The following is a 12,049-nucleotide window of genomic DNA, read 5'->3' as shown; positions in this document are numbered from 1 at the left end:
GGTGCCACGCCAGTCTCATTACAAGAAAACTGTCACATCTTAGCCACAAATCCCTTCGTATCTTGAGAATAATTTTTGTTACTAAGGATTTATGATTTTTCCTTTCAACAACATCACTGAAGCCCCAAGGGTTAGTGAATTCTCCTTCTTAAATGTAAAAAAAATGAACTCTGAGAGGGTATTTATGAACATATAATAGGCTTGTAGTAATAGTTAAATGAATGGACAATGAGTCACTGAGACCAGGGACACCCGTAGGTCACAACAACAGAACTTTCTTTTCATATTTATGTCTTCTGAACAGCTTCCAAAGTTTGCCTGGTTATAATTGATAAGGAAAATAGCAGTTTTTAATTCCTTTCAGGGCTGCCTTGTTTGATTAGCACCACGCTCTATGGCCAGTACTTACATGACCAAAAGAATGTTATCTTGGCATTTAGGCTCATAATTCCAAATGTGACACAAATGACCTGGACACTACTTGTGTCAAACACAAAGGGGGCTTAATGTAAAATACAAACTTTGAGGCCTTTTGTGCCCACTTCTGCTGTTCAGCATCCACTCAGGCCTGACGGGCACCATCTCCTGGTTTCAATCCGCATGTCTGGTTCACCAGCTGTTTCTTGGCTCATTACTTTTGATGCGGTTCCCAAGGCTGTGAAACTAAAGCCTCCTTGGCACTTTTTTATTTTTTTAACTAGACAGAGGAAAGAAACATTTTCATCTTCTCATTGCAGTTTTTAATGGAACATCAATTTTTTTTTTCCTTGTTATATGTGAAGTGATGACTAGTCAGTGATAAAGTACTGAAGCGTGAAGAAACAGCACGAGAAAAAAATGGCAGGAATGGCAAATCGCCATCTAGGGACTAAAACACACACAGACACACGCACACACGGGCTCATTTAGGACCAGTAAATGAGAAAGGATCTCTCAAAAGATGTTCTTCCATGGGTGAGAGTCCATAATTGTTTATTTGATTCATTTGTTTTCCTTTGGAAAGAGAAATGTTTTAAAATGTGGCTCCTTTTTTATCACGGAAAAATTTTGAGTCATAAGGATCTTAGAGTCCAAAGATTCCTGGGATAAAATCTACCAAGGCATTAAACTAAGGTCTCCAAAATGAAGGTAAAGTCTGACGACATCTACTTCACAGTGTGGGTCAGTAGACAAGCTAGAACACTCTACTTGACCTATTGGATTTTTTCCTATTGATTCTGATTCTGAAGAAAAAGAGAAATAATTGAATGTTCTGACCAATGGGGAAAAAGGTCACGAAGGACACAAGCGATAGAATATTTTAGTTAAAAAACTGTATTCATCTACACATAATAAAACAGGTAAAATAATAAATACATGTATTCCAATGAAGAATGCATGAAAGGTCTTTACAAACATTTACCTTACAGCAAATATTATGGTTATTTGCTTCTCTGCGTTTTGATTTCTGACTTTCACCTCCCCTCAACATTAGCCCTTCACTTCCAAGGCCCTCTCAGGACCACTGATCACCCAGAACAGCTCTAAAATGATACATACCATTCCTCTCTAGGCCCTTTGATTTCTCGTTCTAGCTTTTACTTCTACCATATCCCCTCTTAGGCTTTATCCAAACCTCCAGTCACATTCTTCCAAGTCTGTCAGAGCACCACAAGTTCTGAACCAAGATCAAGGCAACTTTTATTTAACTTCCTGGAAGCTGGCCCTGGGCCCTTGACTGCTGTTAAAGTTGCAGAATTACACCAATAGGTACTCTTGCAAAGTCCGGATCTATAATCTCAGCTAGGCCTCCACACTGTCCAGAATTCTTGTATGTTTAGATATCATTAGCTCCAACAGATTTGGCCCAAACTTTGCAACTTTTCTTAAGCCTGCTTTACCAGTTCACTGCCCTATTCTCTCCAAATATTTCCCCCTCTTGCTTCATGTATAAGATAAGGTCACTAAGAGTGAACTCCTACTGCAACCCTAAAAAAAATGCTCATCTGTATCCAACACCAAGAGTTCCTGAGAAAGAGGCATCACTCTTCCTGCTCAAGAGCAATATGTTTTCTGTCACCAGAAATCTATTCCCACTCTCAGGAATATCTTCATCCACCCCATAGGACAACTCTTTCTCTCCTGGACACATCCTATTACTCTATTCTTTGCTGATTCCAATCCAACCTTCTCATTACTCATGAGTAATCTTGCACACCAATCTTTCTGAAACATAAGCCTAAGCAGTCTTGCCCTACGCTTCAGATCCTTTAGAAGCTCCTTAGCATCACTAGGAAAAAAGTCCAGATTCCTTAGCATGGAAGAACATGTCCCTTGTAACCTGGTCCTCCCCCGCCTCTCCAACTCCATCTCCATTCCTAATTTTCCACCTGATGCTTCTGCTGTCACTACCCTCTTACTGTCCCCTAAACACTGTTAGCTTACAAGTCTCTGCTTGTGCAGGTATCTCTGCCTGGAATGTCTTTTCACTGTCTTGTCATTCATGATTGTTCTTCGTGTCTTTGATACAGGGCTACCACCTCTTTGATACCTTCTTATCACCTATAATGACCCACTCTAGGCTAAATGCCTGGGCATTACCATAACATCCTTCTCATGATTCTTTCTTAGTCCTTAGCATGCCTTCATCATTAATTTATATATTTAGTTATTCTCTCCTTCAAACAAATTTACTGTAGAAACATTGAAACTATACCTAGGCCAAACAAAAAAAAAGATACCCAACCTATATAATTCTTCTACCCAGATGAATCAATAGTATTTTTTGGCACATATTCTGATATGCATTTGTAGTATGTATATATAAATATATGATCTTTTTTTTTGAAACAGAGTCTCACTCTGTAGCCCTGGGTAAAGTGCTATGGCATCATAGCTCACAGCAATTTCTTTCTTCCTTTTTTTTTTTTGCAGTTTTTGGCCAGGTCTGGGTTTGAACCCGCCACCTCCAGCATATGGGGCCAGCACCCTACTCCTTTTCGCCACAGCCACTGCCCCTTTTTCTTTTTGGTTGTGGCTGTCAATGATTTTTAGCTGGCCTGGGCATGTTTCAAACCCGCCACTCTTGGTCCTCGGTCCTAATCAGTGCTGTAACCACTGTGCTATGAGCCCTGCCAAGCTCACAGCAATTTCAAATTCCTAGGCTTGGGGCAATCCTTCCCTTAGCCTCCTGAGTAGATGGGACTACAGGCAGCTGCCACAATGCCTGGCTAGTTTTCTATTTGTTTGTTTGTTTTGTTTTGTGTTTTATCGCCATGGCATCACACAGCTCACAGCAACCTCCAACTCCTGGGCTTAGGCGATTCTCTTGCCTCAGCCTCCTGAGTCGGTGGGACGACAGGCATCTGCCCCAATGCCTGGCTATTTTTTGATTGCAGTTTGGCTGGGGCCAGGGCCGGGTTTGAACCCACCACCCTCAGTATATGGGGCCAGCACCCTGCCCATTGAGCCATAGGCACCACTCTAGTTTTTCTATTTTTAGTAGAGACAGGGTCTTGCTCTTGCTCAGGCTGATCTCGAACTCCTGAGCTCAAGCAATTCACCCACCTTGGCCTCCCAGAGTGCTAAGATTATAGATATGAGCCACCATGCTTAGCCAAATACATATATGATTCTTTGATAGTGGGTTTATAAATATTGTTCTATGTCATACACTTTTTAAAAAAAATTTTTTTTTCAAGACACAGTCTCACTATGTCGCCCTTGGTAGAGTGCTATGACATCACAGCTCACAGCAATCTCAAACTCTTGGACTTAAGGGATTCTCTTGCCTCAGCCTCCCAAGTAGCTGGGACTACAGGTGCCTGCCACAATGCCTGGCTATTTTTTGTTGCTGTTGTTTAGCTGTCCCGGGCCGGATTCAAACCTGCCACCCTTGGTGTATGTGGCTAGTGCCGTAACCACTGTGCTATGGGCGCCAAGCCTATGTCATACACTTTTCAGTTAACAGCACTGTAGATATCTTTCCTTGCCAGTAAATATACATACTCAAAATTTTGAAAGCTGCTGAGCATTACATTGTATGAATGTTTTATTAAAACCATTCTCTATTGTTAGTCATTTAGAATATTTCCACTTTTCATTATTATAATCAATGCTTCAGTGATTATGCACAAATATTTATACACATTTCTGATAAGGATATTTTCATAAAATAAATTCTTAGAAGTAGAATTTCTGCATCAAGGGGAATTGTGGAGAGTGTTGGTAGATATTTTGTACAACAGGAGAATCACTCTGTATTTAAGTGCTGGTCTATTTCTCTTCCTTCCCATTAGTCTTGCTGCCTCCAAGTTGGAGACATGGTGTTGTCAGTTGCTATGTCCCTAGAACCACACTTTAAGTATCACTGCCTCACATCAGAGTCAAACATGTCAGAGATTCATGGCTCCTGGCTGAGTGCCCTTCTCTAAGAACAGGGAAACATAAAGCAGGACATCAGGATCATCAACCCCATACAGACTTAGTTCTACTGTTTTCAAGAAAATAAATCAACATAACAATATGATAAACAGAGTGTTTGGATCTACGTATCATATGAAGGCAGTATTTATGGGCTGTGTCATTCCTGTGAGGATTAATCAAGTTTTTCATTGCCTTGAGGCCTTTTTTTTTTTTTGCCATAGTAGTACACTTGCCTCCACTAGATAATATACATATCTTTATTTTTCTCAATTAAGAGAAAACTACTGGAAAATGGCAACGATTCTTTGTATAACTGTAAGTTTGTGCTCTTATAAGCCCTCAGTAAGTGGTTTTTAATCACCAGATGCACTGACTCTTGATCATAAAACTACCGGAAGGGACAAGGCCTTGTTCTGCTAATATTTCAGCGTCTGATATAGAATCAGATAAGGGAATTAACTGCCTTGCCTGGTGAGCCCTGGGCAGGCTTGTAAACATAGAGCTGATGGTGATTCGGCTCAGATGCACTCACAGGTGGCAGGGAGTGGACAGTTATTAGGAGTCCCATATTAGGTGAAAGGCCATTTCAGCACCTTATATAACTCTTGCCGTGGCCGCCCAGACCCCACCCTCCAACCCATTGGTTCCTTTCGGCACTATGTTCCTAATATTTTGTACTTCTAACTTGAACATGTTTTCTGAATGACACACAGCTTCCCATCAACTTTAAAGAATGTTAGAATTTTCTCTAAAAGGCAATAACAGGAATATGGGAGAAAAAGAAATTAGTGTCTGAGAGACATTATCCACTCACTAGCATGGCTCAAGTACTTTCAACTTGAATTCTACAGCAATCAAGCACTCCAAGCTCAAGGTTCAAGATGAACCATCAGCTCTTAGTCTAGAAAGTCAGAAATCACAGCTGAGCACCATGAGATGGAGGAGGAGGAGTAAAACAGGTTCAAGCTTACCATGTGAGGTAAAATTGCTACTAAGAAACTTGAAGCTGGGGGATAACTAATCCGTTCATTTCTATACAATGTTCCGCTTCTTTCAGACAGCAATACAGAAAGAAGCTTCTGTTAATATTCTTATTTTGTCAAGAGTTGCATTTGTGGGGGCTCTGTCCTGCCCCCCACGCAACAGTTCCACCCAGAGAGCAGGGCGTCCACCTCCATTTCTCCTTCCCCTGCTTCCCAGCCTTTAAGGTTTCCTGAAGCAGCACAACGCAAACAAGGGGGACAGTTGTAGGCTGTTAACTTTGATTGCACAAGTAAGAATATTGGTAAAAACCCTCTCCCCTACCAGCTATCAGTAACATTAAGATTTGTTCAAGAACAGAACAGTCCAGAAAGACTGAAGAGAAGTTCTTCTCCACTTACGACAATTAGGAATTTTTTTTTGCTGTTTTTTGGCCGAGGTTGGGCTTGAACCTGCCACCACTGGTATATGTGGCCAGTGCCCTACTCCTTGAGCCACAGGTGCCACCCTAAGGACAATTAGGAATTTAAGACACCATATATCCACATCACGTTCTTATTTTTCTCACTTCATGAAAAATGTGTGAAAACTTCATAATAGGGCAACACGGCATTTTGGAAACACTCCTTTAGTCTACAATGCCCCCCATCCCAAATTTCCTAAGCGCGAACCTCACAGCAGCTCCTTCTGTTTCCCTCCTGCTGCCCTCCCCGTGCTCTTAGCTGGGCCTGGTCCCTCTTCGATTCCATTGCCAAGCAACACCCCTTTTTCTTACTTACCTCTACCTCCCTCCAGTCCTCTCCTTTACACTGCATCCTGGATATGCTGATTACTCCCGGTTCCCGGGACTCAGCACCACTGAGCAGGAGAGAAGGGCACACAGGATCTGCCCAGTTCACGTACAGTTGCATCGTATCAGGGAAGCCCGGTTCACGTCCACAGTTGCGTGATATCAGCGAAGCATTCCCAGCACCTCTTGCTCGGGCCCACTTAATCCCCTTCAGGGGCAGCACCTGCGTCTCCTTGCCTGACTTGGTGGTTTCTTCGCTGGACCAGCTGCTCTGTTGTTCTAGCTAGAGTGCAGTGGTGTTGTCTTAGCTCACTGTAACCTGAAATTCTTAGGCTGAAGCTACCCTCTTGCCTCAGACACTAGTGTAGCTAAGACTATACACACGCACCACCATAATTGGCTAATTTTTTGTAGAGATGGGGGTCTCACTCTCACTCAGGCTGGTCTCAAACTCCTGACCTCAAGCAATCTTCCTGCCTCAGCCTCCCAGAGTGCTGGGCTTACAGGTGTGAGCCATAACACCCAAGCACTATTCTATTTTTCTCTTGATTAGTACAATTGTTATTTTACCCATGTTTATTATTCATTTTTTGTCCACTAACATACTTTTTCTATTCCTTTCCTATACTGTGCATCTTAATAATGTTTTAATTTTTGCTCAATTTGAATGAAGTTCCTAATAAAGACATTAATCACACCATAATTGTTACAAAAGAGGTTTTTGGTTTTTGCTTTTATTTTGGTTTAAAGTTTATAGACATTTCAAAATTTAATATAGTTAATTCTGCCTACTTGTTACAAATTCTTTTTTTTTTTTTTTGAGACAGAGCCTCAAGCTGTCCCCCTGGGTAGAGTGCCATGGCATCACAGCTCACAGCAACCTCCAACTCCTGGGCTCAAGTGAGTCTCCTGCCTCTGCCTCCCAAGCAGCTGGGACTACAGGCGCCCGCCACAACGCCCGGCTATTTTTTGGTTGCAGCCGTCATTGTTGTTTGGCGGGTCCGGGCTGGGGATTCGAACCCGCCACCTTAGGTGTACGTGGCTGGCGCCTTAGCCGGTTGAGCTATAGGCACCGAGCCTACAAATTCTTAAGTTTAGCAAGTTGCCTAAGCAAAAGTAATAAAGAAAAGAAAAAGAATGTTGTTCTGTTGTCTGGGATTGGTAAACATTCCATTATCTTTTCATGTTCAGGCCCAGCCATCAGATCAGCTCCATGAATGGGGTCAAAGATCAAAGCCAGCTCCCCTTACTTCCTCATTAGTGAGGAAGGACTGGGAAGAGATGATATGAGATGGGTTTGATGCTTGGGTGGAGAGTCCAACCCTGAAGAGCAGAGCACCTCTTCCTCTGGATTTGGAACAAGCATTTGGGTGAGTTGTCTGTGGGTAGTCAGGAGGGTGAGATCCTGCCATCCATAGAGAGTGGGGGGAGGAAGAATGGGTGTTCCAGGACATCTTCTCCCAAATTTCTTTATTATAAACCTCAGTCCTCTTTGCATTTACTCACTCTTTGCAAAACCCATTTTGCATTTACTAATTTTTCTCTTCTTGGAGAAAATAACCTGGGACTGTTAACTGTCATTCTGGAGTAAGTCACATTAAGACGTTCCTGAGCTTTTATCTAAATGAGAAAATTCATATTATTGACACAAAAGGAACTTGCAAACTGTTCATACCTGTGGTGTTCCTTTTTGACTTCTGAAACCATCTTCACAGGGCTAACAAGAATTACAAGCCAGGCCTTATGCGACACTATATTAGGCATTAACCAGGGTGTGCTGCTGCTGAACTTTCACCCACTTCCTTGCAATTCACTGAGAATTACATAGTGTGCTGACCACTTGCTTCTCTATTGTTCCTATGGATAGGATCTCTGATGCTAGATTCAGAAGACTTTGCCCAAGCATTGTTTATTTTGATTTTTAGATCCTGAACTCCAGCAGAACAGCTGATACCAACCAGTCTGAAGACCCCCACCAGGGAACTCACTCAGATGCGGTCTCTTCATCTCCCTGTCCCATGATTTCACCCCCTACTTGTTGACCAGACAGTAATCTCTCACCTCAGCCCACCATTCTTCCCACCATCCATCCAGATCCCTTAACAACCCTGTTCCCAAACCTCTTCAGGAGCCCGATCTGAGATTTCCTCTGGTCTCCTCTCATAGCAACCCTACAATTAAAGTCTTTCTCTGCCGCCACCCTCAGCATCTCAGTGTACTGCTTTGCCCTGCATTGGACAATGAACCTATTACAGTCACACTTCTCTAAAAACTGTTCCTATGGGCTGCTTACTGCTTCTACTTAAGAACAGAGGAGACCAAACTAATCGCAAAGGTCATTTTAGGATGAAAATTGGCTGGTCTTACTGCCAATCACTTCTGCTCCAGGAGGAGTTTCATCTGGGTCCAGAAAGGCCTCTGTCTGCACTTCCTCCTACTTTCCACACATATGGCTTTCAGTAGACACCTCTTTGTAAACCCCGCACATGCTTCTCAAGGAGCTCTAGTTCCAGACTTGCTCTGTGATGTAAAGTAAGCAAAAAATAAGCAAGAGCAGTGAAACCATTGTGGCGGTATATGAATGTTGTATAATTTTTTTCACTCTCTTACATGTATTTCTATAAAGTCATTGCAAAAAACACAACCCCTCAAACATTCTAGAATCCAAGCCATTGTCATTCCCCAGAGGCTACTGTTTTGGATTTTCAATTTCAACTGTTTCCGTTGTTTCTTAATGTCTACCCTTGTATCACTAAACAGCAGTCTCTTACATTGCTACTTTTGTTGTCTAAGTTTTAGGCCTTGTCTGTTGCTATCCCTTTATGGAAGATGAGAATTTATTTTATTCTTCCTTCACTCAAATTCTTTCCTTACTCTCATCCTTCCGATATAATTACAATTTGGAGCTCAATTAATTTATACATGTTGTATTTTCCATAACTAAGTAAATGTTATGTGTAGCTGAGCCATATAGTATATTATATTTGCATTTGTTTACTTATGCAAAAACTTGTTCTCTCTGGAGTTATCAGCTTTTTTCCCCCCTTTTTCTCTTGCACAGATTTCTAGGTATCTCTTTAATCCATCACTCAGTTCTTGTATGAAATCTAAGTTTCCTTCCAGTAAGTTCCAACACGTCCTGCACTTCATCAGCTTCATCATCTCGCAGACAGTTCACTCAGTGAGCAGACTGGGCCATCTGCTGTGGCGGTTGAGACCATCATCTTCACTTCTAGGCTTTTGGCTCCTTCACTGGTTGTGAATGACAGAGGTAAACTCTAGATAAGCAAGCTGGTGCATGTACTCTGAATAGGATTTTCTAGTATTCTATACCAAAAGGGGATCTAAAGCAACGTAGCAGTATCCTCTCGGGGGTAATGAAGTATTTTCAGTAGGTACCATCCTAAGTTGTCATGCTTAATTGTCTTTTCAGCTACTCCTTTTATTTCATTTACCCATGTCCTTAGCATGAGATTCTGTAAAATACTTACTTAACATATTAACATTCTCTCTAACTTTAGACAAGGCAGCAATATTTTCTTACTATATATTCAATTAGCAAAAAATGAAGAAACAAAATACATTGTGATAGTATATCAACGCTATCTTGAGAAAAATGCCATGAAAATATGTTGCTGGGCACAAAAATTGACACAACACTTTTGGGAATGTGCCAGTATTTTTAAAGAAGACCAGAATAAGCCAGCCTGAAACATGCCTCTCAGGATTATTCTGAGTAACAACAGACACAGGAATAACTCTGAAAATAGCATAGAAGTTAGCCTTTTATAAGAGAAATCTTATAGAAATCTTATAGATTTCTTTCTAAAAAAGAAATCTCCACTTGTAAGGATAGCTAGCTCCCTCTGTGCTGGGAAGAAAAGGGTGACTAAATCACAGCGGATTTTTCTCAATGGAGAAAGCACTGACTCCAACCCACACTCTTGCTTATCTTCCTGTTCATCTCCCCCCAACTAGACTTCCCCCTCTCCTTTGTTTTCAACTGAAGACAATATTTAAGCCTGAATTCTAAGCCACCTCTTTGAGATTAACTCATTTTTCCTGGGGTATCTCTCACATATACTTGAAGTATATACATGCTAGTAAAACTTGTTTTTCTCATATTAATCCGTCTTTTGTTATGGGGTGCCAAGCTAAGAACTATGAAGGGTAGAGGGAAAATTATTTTTTCCTCCCCTATACAACAGAACTAAAAAATCATTCTATGGCCCCGGCAATTTTAATCTGGGGATCCATTTTTAAGAAAATAATGTAAAACATGGAAAAACTATGCATAAGAAGGTCACAGTGGTGTTATATGAAGTACTGAAAACTTGGTAATAATAATGGTCATTAAAATGGAAATGACTAAATAAAATGATAGTTGTATGTCCAGGTGTATTGTGGTTACTATGTAAAACATACATGTTAAGGATTGAAACCATCAACCCATACAACTATGTCTGCATGAGCAAGACTTTACTATTCCAATATTCATTAGTATATCTTTAACCTTCTAACAGTCTCTTGCCCAGACAAATAATTTTATTCTTCCTAATAAGACATTCTCAGCAGACCCATCAACTTTTCCACAAAAAACATCAGTTGCCAATTGACAATTTACGTGCTACAATTGTTTGAACCCCTTCACTCAAAATCCTTGCTTTGCTATTTCCATCATCCTAAACAATTACACCACGATTGCCAATCTATCCTACTCAAGATTTGTTCATTGAAAGATTCCCCTTAAACAAAACTCAGGAATTTCAGTAAAATCTGATCTTCCCTGACGCTTCTAAAACACTACCAGAGCTCTGTCGAGATGGGTCACTCAGTGAGTAATGAATGTTGCCCTGTAGTGTCAACAGATTGTGCTGGTGGTATTTGAGGAGCTGGTGGTCAACAATGTAGAAAAACTATGTAACATACACATGTAGAAAAGGAAACAATAGTAGAGGATTGGAATTTTGCCAATTCCTTAAAGCCTTTTTATGGTATTTAATGGAATAAAGGAACATTTTATGGTATTGTATATAATAAGGGCAGGACTTACTTCAATAACCAAGAATTTATTTTGGTACAAGCCACCTTTTAATGTGTAAAGATCAGATAATGGTAAAACTGTGCAACTTGTTATTCTCTATTGTGTTGTGTAGAACAATCAATAACAATCCAGGGAGAAGCTTACTTAGATAGCAAACTGAGCTATTCATATTCTAATTATGCTTGTAGAATGGAAATGCTTATGGGCTCAGTTGTAATGAAAACAATCCAAAAATGCTCTAAAGTCACTTAGTTAATATTGAGAAATAATCAGGAGGACATTGACAGTGGCCTTTAAGTGGGTTTTGATATTTAATGGGACAGAAGCTTTTGACAATAGTTTGCTTACTTAAATGTCCTGAAACTAACACAGTATAGACACATCTCACCAAATTAAAATCTAGGCTTTATTAACAGAAATCTTATAGTCACTGGGTTCTATAGTGAAGGAGTTCAGGGAATTTTACCCCCAAATATGACTGCTTGGTATAAAGAATATTTTGAAGTAAAGGCCCTTAGAGATCAGCAGGCATTGGAAAGGACTTCCCCTCTATCTGCATAAAACCACATGGATTCATCAAAAAGAACAATTGCCTTTTTTTCCCTTCTCTGGTTATCTCAATGTATTTCAAGAAAGAAGATCAAGGATACGACCACAACTGGCCCAACCCCTTTTAAATACCTGTCTTTCAGGTTAATTTTCAAGGATTATCATTTACAGTCAATTTATTTCTGTTATCCATTCATTCTCCCAATTATCTATTCATCCTCCCTAGTAACCATTTACTGCCCCTAAACAGAATTACCTATATTCCTCATCTCCCCCTCCAT

The sequence above is a fragment of the Otolemur garnettii genome, unplaced genomic scaffold, assembly GCF_000181295.1.
Source record: "Otolemur garnettii isolate 467f Iridium unplaced genomic scaffold, OtoGar3 scaffold00037, whole genome shotgun sequence".
In the NCBI taxonomy this organism is placed as follows: Eukaryota; Metazoa; Chordata; class Mammalia; order Primates; family Galagidae; genus Otolemur; species Otolemur garnettii.
Note: the sequence above shows the minus strand (reverse complement) of the source record.